This window comes from Tauraco erythrolophus, chromosome 10 (genome assembly GCF_009769465.1).
Source record: "Tauraco erythrolophus isolate bTauEry1 chromosome 10, bTauEry1.pri, whole genome shotgun sequence".
NCBI classification, from domain to species: Eukaryota; Metazoa; Chordata; class Aves; order Musophagiformes; family Musophagidae; genus Tauraco; species Tauraco erythrolophus.
Genome location: NC_141474.1, coordinates 33,945,138 through 33,952,399, shown reverse-complemented (window position 1 = coordinate 33,952,399; position 7,262 = coordinate 33,945,138).

Below are 7,262 nucleotides of genomic sequence, written 5' to 3'. Positions count from 1 at the left end.
CCTCACTACCTCACCATTCCTCCAGGCAGAATTCCAAGCGTCCATGTCGAGGTTCTAGGGGCAGCGATGCTCTGGCTGGATCAGGTCCAGTAAAGGTAACTGGGAGAGATACATCCACTGCTGACACATGTCCTGCAAAGTGATTTGCTCTCTTTTCCACCAGGAAAAATGACAAGAGCCAGGTCAGGGTCACTCTCTATCACAAGCACCAGGCACTTAGAGCAGTCTCGTCCCATCTTTTGCACTGCTGCACATGATGAAACGGGCACTTCTCCTCCAGACTTTGGCCTCCTTTTCCTGGTCTCGATCTGCCACTCTGAGTCTAGACAAATGCCTGTAAACTGGCCTGTGACACCTTGTCTTGGAAGTGCATCAGGTGTCTAGATGACAGGTCCCTACCGCCTCGCGCTTCTTTCCTCCAGCTCCCGATGTGTTTTGATCAGCCCTGAAGAATGGATGGCTCCAAGCTGCCCGTTAAGGCTACAATTAGATTTGTCCACTGCAGTGTTTTTCCTGAGAAAAATTCAGCAGCAGGATGAACATGCCCCTTTATGCTATTAGTGCTCCCTTGCTTCTCATCCCCTTTCCAGTCGTTTCATCTTGACCGATGACGTCATTCTCCTTAAGAATCATAGTTGAATTTCAAGGATTTGAGCCAACCTTCTGCTTTTCCTCTCCTAGGTCACTATACGTGGTAAATAGGGCACAGAAGAGTTGTAGCTGTCTACAAACCGTGTCCTCCGGCGTGCTCCATCCCTGCACCCGTGACTGTCATATGACGTTCTTCACAAGATGTTTTCCTTCACTCCTTTTCTTCAGCCCATCTCCAGCCTGGTCTGCAGGTGAGGTTTTACTGCCATTGAATGTGTGTGCCCACACACACGTGCACGCTCACAAATCCAGAGCACAACCAACCCAGGCAAGGCACATCTCCTGCACAAACATCTGGAGTCCTCAGTGACCCACAGCCACCAGCAGAAGGACCGCTCCTGGTCTACCAGTAACGCTGGCTAAAGACGACAGCTACACGGTTTGTAGGGTTAATGTGGCAAATGCACAGGGAAGCGATTCCTCTCCGTGTAAGGAAGCTTACAAAGATAAAGTCTTCTTTAGCTTTCTTGTTTGCATCTAGGCTTTTCACTTGATTTAGAAAATCGTGTCCAAAAAACGTGTCTAATTCAGTCAGGGAACAACTCCACTGACATAACCCAGTTTACAAAACAATTAATTTACTCGGCTCAGCTAATTAACATCACCTCTCTCAAAACATACCAAAGCAGTAGCCGTTTAGACCCCAATCCTGTGATTTTTTTAGAGTGTGAAAAAGGATCTCAAATTGGCAAGGAAAGTCCCACTGTCTTTCACACACTACATTTTGCTTACAAAAAAAAAAAAAAAAAAAGTGAGCAAATTTTTAAAACAACAAGAAAACCTGTGTTTTAGCCTGACAACAACTGATCTGACAAAAAGGAGTTGGAAGAAAACAAGATCCAATAATTGACAGTTTAGAGCAATGGATGTCGGCCGTATCTCTGGCTGCTTTAATGGCAGGTGAGCCAAGATTCAGGTTGTCATCTCAGTGGTGTACATTAAACTCAATTCTAACGATTTGTTTTGCTAACATAGGTGGCAGCAGTGGAAATATTTGCTCTCTGAAGACCCCCTGCGTCTTCCCGAAGATTGAACAGGAGCAGAGTGGAGTTCTAAACACAGGGCAGCTGGTTCCTGTCTGCTGGTGATGGAGTAAGCCGGACGGAGGGGTTTAGCAATGGATGCTGAAGGTCAGCTTAGAAAACACGGGGCAAAATCATAGAATCATAGATGGTTTGGGTTGGAAGGGACCTTAAAGATCATCTAGTTCCAACCCCCCTGCCGTGGGCAGAGAGAAAATCTGTTCTTCCAAAGCCAGGCTGTATCTGAATCGTCATCAAAGCAGCATTTTTCCTTCCTTTGCCGGTCGCAGCCGGGCGGGCTGCAAAGAGCTCGTTTCTTGCTGGCGTTTGGCCCTTCTCGTTTGCCACTGGCACTGGCCTGGCTGGTGCTTCTGGTCGCTGTCACCAGTTAATAGGACCGGGCAGCACCATGATGGGGTCACCGAGCAGCACTTGCACTGAAATACATATTCAGCTATGCTGAATTGAGATCTCTGGAAAGCTTGGGCCGTTTTAACCTTGCTAATGCGACAACGTAGGAGCGGCTGCTGCAGCCAGATAGCTCCGAGGGGTTTAGAGAGCAATCTATTAAAACCCCAGATAGGAAATGGGATGTTAGTCATTGTGGAGCGATAAGGACAGGGCTCCTAATTCAACATCTATTTTCATAGCCAGCTGATCAGAAAAAGAGCAAAAGAGACCCACAGTTATAAGACGAGATGCAAGTAAAATGTTGTTCCTATTTTCAGAGCGTGTTTCGAAATCCTGTGGATTGAAAACGGAAAGAAACACAGCAAACATCCCTCATGTTAGACACAGTTGCAGGAAGAAATCTCTCAGTAGCCCTCCTTCCTCCTGCTCCAGCCAGAGGGACATCGCCCAGGCACACGGAATGGTGCACGGAGCAGAAAGGGAGCTCAGGGTGCCACCCCAGCAGGGACCCTCCTGGTCCCAGTGCTGAGGACGGAGTCGGTCCGCGCGCAGCGGGGAGCAGCGGCTGTGCAGCTCCTCAGCTGGTGCTTGCATGACCACGCGACTGAAAGCAGAGGGATGGCAAGCTGCTCTAGCAACACAGCAGCAGGGCTCTGCAGCTCACTTGGACATTGGGCAGGCAGAAGACTAAGTATTTCTTTCACTGCCAGGCTTTTCCGGCCCAGGTCTTTCATCATCATTTGAAGCTCGAAATAAGCCTCCGAGTGTTTCTTTCCAACGCAAGTTCCAGCCTGCGCTGTGTCTCCTGCCCACCTACGTGTAAGTCTCCCAGCACTGTCTTGCCAGCTTTGATTTGGGAGAATTAAGAGTGAATCTGTTCCTTGGCTCCCCCGTCACATCCATTCTTCCTCGCAAAGTGCCACGGCTGACAGGCCCTTGGTTTCAATATTGAAAGGAGTTTCTCTGCCCAGAAGCAGCTCTGTACAAGTAGCATCAGAAAGTTTTGCGTTGGTTATCTGTCCTTAAGGCTGTGCTCAGGTTCAAAGACATAAACAGATGTTCTAAAAGCGATTGTCAGGGATAGGAAACGAGCTTCATTTGCATTCAGAGAGGACCCATCTAGCACCGTGCCAAGGGGTGCTGTGCATTGCTGGTGGTAAGAAAGGCGAGACGAGACACTAATTGCAGCTGAAATACAAACAGAGGTCTGTGCTGCCCTGACCTTTATCATACGCAGGCTCCACACAGCTGAGACCTCACTGTCCGAGGCTTTTCATCAACATTAAAAGCCCCCCCAGGATCTCCTTCCCTCCATCTCTCTTCATCGTTTGTTTTTCCGTTCATTCCCTAACAGCGGGACGCTGCATTATTTCATAAGCCATCAAGACTGATTTTCAGATCTCCTAGTGAGAGTTTCTCAGTGCCTTTCCCTGCTTCGCTGATGGCAGCTCTTGCATCAGAAGCTCCTGATGGGTAGTAATTAATTAGAGGCTCTCACAGACAATTCACTTTGCTTTTGTTTAGGATAATTAGTGGACAGAATGACACCTGCCAAAACCAAGCGGTTTTCCGTCCATGAGGGTGCTGCCTATTTCCAGTTTGGCTCTCCATGAAAGAAAAACCTTTTTCCGGGTCCTTTTGGTCTTCCTGGGGCGACGTGCCAGCAGCGCAGCGCTCCATTGCCAGCGCCCTGGCGCCGCCACCGAGGCTTCGTGCCTGGCAGCATCTGGCCACTGGGTCGAGTGCTGAAATCTCAGTGGTTTATTGCACGAGGGAAAAATCTGTATGCACACCAGATTTCATTCAAGCCTTGACAAAATTAATTCCTGTTGCTTTCCCAGCAGAAGGAAGACTGGAGGAATGGGATCCTTCCTCTTGCCGAAGTTCGCAACAGAAACTTGCATTTTAATTACTTTTTCTGCAACAGGGAACACATAAACTGGAATATCCACAGCAAAATCACAGGCTGGGTAACTGTTTAAAGCATGTATTGCTCGCTTCTGTGTTTTTAAACCACCTCCCTCGACCCGCTGGCAGTGCTCCGAAGGCAGCCCAGGGTGCTGGGGGACTTCTTTGCCCCATGGCACGGTTCCTCTGCCTCCTCTGTGGTGGGAGGTGTGGGCTCAGTGAACCACATTCCAGCAAAGAGAAATCGAGGAAATGAATCATAGAATGGTTAGGGCTGGAAGGGGCCTTCAAAGGACATCTAGTCCAACCCCCCTGCAAGGAACAGGGATATCTCCAACTAGATCAGGTTGCTCAGGGCCTCGTCCAACCTGGCCTTGAACGTCTCCAGGGATGGAGCATCCACCACCTCTCTGGGCAACCTGTTCCAGTGTTCTACAACTCTCATGGTAAAAAATTTTTTCCTAATATCCAACCTGAATCGACCTCCCTCTATTTTAAAACCATTACCCCTTGCCCTATCACAACTGGCCCTCCTGAACAGCCTCTCCCCATCTTTCTTGTAGGCCCCCTTGAGGTACTGGAAGACCGCTATAAGGTCACCCCGGAGCCTCCTCTTCTCCAGGCTGAACAGCCCCAACTCTTTCAGCCTGTCCTCATAGGAAAGGTGCTCTTTGAAGTACACCTTTGCTCTTGAAGTACGACTTCTGTGCAGAAAGGAGGTGGAGAAGCAGCCTGGCCCCAGCTGGGACCTGCAGGTTAATTTGCCTCGTTTGCCAGGGGATGGCAACCTGCCTGAGGCCAGTCATTACCCACTTCACCCAAGTTCACCTGCAGGTCTTCTAAATATAAACTGCAGAAAGGAGGAGAATGATGCACTTACAGAGACAGTGCTCATCTCCCCTCTAGATGCAGCGCAGCCTCAAAAGCCACCGTGCTCCGGCCATTCCCTGTCATCTTGCTGTCTCCCTACACTTGTGAGTAGGGAAAACTTACCTTAGCGATAGTGGTAGTTTACTGCAGTAAAACTATAATAAAGCAGGATAATAAAACCAGCCATAATATCTGTGTAGAATATTATTACTCAAAATAATCGAATAAAACACGCTCCAGAAGTGCATCGTGATGTAATATTTATTACAGGCCACCTTAGAAATCTCCAAAAATTAATACTCCTCCCTCAGCACACACATTGGTTTTGGTTTGGGGTTTTTTTTGTTTGGTTTTGTTTTTTTTAAAGAGACACATAAAAGGAGCGTGTCCTGTCTCCTCATCCCCATCAATCCACTGGCTGCCCGGTTCAGAGCCGGTCCCCCGGGCGCTGCTCTGGGCAGCATCAGGAGATGCAGAGGAGGGAGACGGCTACAGACTTCAGTCCTTTCCCACGGAGGTGTCAGGGAGACAGTGGCTATAAAAGAATCATAGAATGGTTAGGGCTGGAAGGGACCTTCCAAGGTCATCTAGTCCAACCCCCCTGCAAGGAACAGGGATATCTCCAACTAGATCAGGTTGCTCAGGGCCTCATCCAACCTGGCCTTGAACGTCTCCAGGGATGGAGCATCCACCACCTCTCTGGGCAACCTGTTCCAGTGTTCTACAACTCTCATGGTAAAAAATTTTTTCCTAATATCCAATCTGAATCTACCTCCCTCTATTTTAAAACCATTACCCCTTGTCCTATCACAACTGGCCCTCCTGAACAGCCTCTCCCCATCTTTCTTGTAGGCCCCCTTGAGGTACTGGAAGACCGCTATAAGGTCACCCCGGAGCCTCCTCTTCTCCATGCTGAACAGCCCCAACTCTTTCAGCCTGTCCTCATAGGAAAAAAATCCCTAAGGAGGTGGTTTTACCTCTTCTGTCTGTCTTTAAAGGCAAAAAAACCCACCAGCCCACAACAAACTAGCTATGTATTTCTTAGGGGAAAAAAAAAAAAAAAACAACACTTTCAGTGTCTCCGGTGCTTGCCTCTGTCCGTCCCTCTTCCCGTCCAGCATCCAGCTGCAAATCCTGCTTGCATCACAGGACTTTTCCTTACATGACCAAAAATAAGTGACCCATTGATCCTTCACGCTTCCCGGGGCAGAGAGGTGTGTGTCCCCCCAGGCTCTGCGGTGCCCACAGGGACACGGCAGCTCCCGGCGGGCAGAGCCCATACGTGGAGCAGGGCTTTGCCGCGCGGCGCGGGTGAGCGTGCCAGGCACCACCCTGGTCGCGGGGCAAAGAAATGCCCGGGAGCTTGTGAAGTAAAATAACGTCGGGTGGGGACATGGGGGCTCCTTCCCCACGTGGCAATGGCTCCTTGGGCAAGCGGGGAAGGGGCAACCTGGCTCCCGTGGGACTCGGTGGCTTTCCAGGATGCTCGAGGGCTTCGTGTCACCGTTTCTGTCCCAAATCGCCCTGAATTCCAGGATTGCAGGGCAGGGGCTGCTCAGAGCCCCGCGTTTCTCAGCTTCCCCAAAATAAAAGAGGCAACTGGCAGCATCTCATCTCAGGAGGACGTTTCACTCAGAGCGGGGAGGGAGATGCCAAAACCCAGGGCAGACACGGAGCAGGTTGCATGGGCTGTGCCAGGCGTGCCAACGAGGGAGGGATTCGGGCAGGGACAGGGACAAGACCCTTCGGACGCAGAAGGACCAGGCATGTGTGTAACAAATGAGCCAGATCACAGAAAAGCAAAGTCATTTAGGTTGGAAAAGACCCTTAAAATCGTCCATCCTGGCAAAAGCAGAGCCTCCTGCCCCCGATTCCTCCGAGCTCTGCCCTGCGTCCGGCTGCGCAGCGTGGGACACCGCGGGGCAGCAGTATGTCACATTTCCGGAGCCAGACATAGAAATGTTTTGTATTCCACAGCACCTCTGGTCTCTTCAAGATCCAGTTCCAGTAAACTGCAAAGAGAAACTCGAAAGATTTTCCCAGTTTAAAAAAAAAAACACATCAGTGATCCAGTTCGTCGGTGGGGAATCCTGGGGGGGCAGGACTGTGCCACGGCTGCGGTGCCCACGCTGGGCAAGGGCTCGCTGCGACAGCAAACACCTATTCAACAGTAACGGGGACAATAAACATTTTATTCACAAAAATAATCACAAAATTACTCCGACACTGTTAGAAAGTTGTGTTTCAGGTTACATTCTCATCAGCAGGAATTAATTACTGTAAACGCTCCAGAATTAAAAGCCACATACAGAAATGAGTTCACAGTTTATGCAAAGGGGGAAAAAAAACAAACCCAAACCTCATTTTACCACAAACTTTCAAACCCAAAGCTGATGGCAC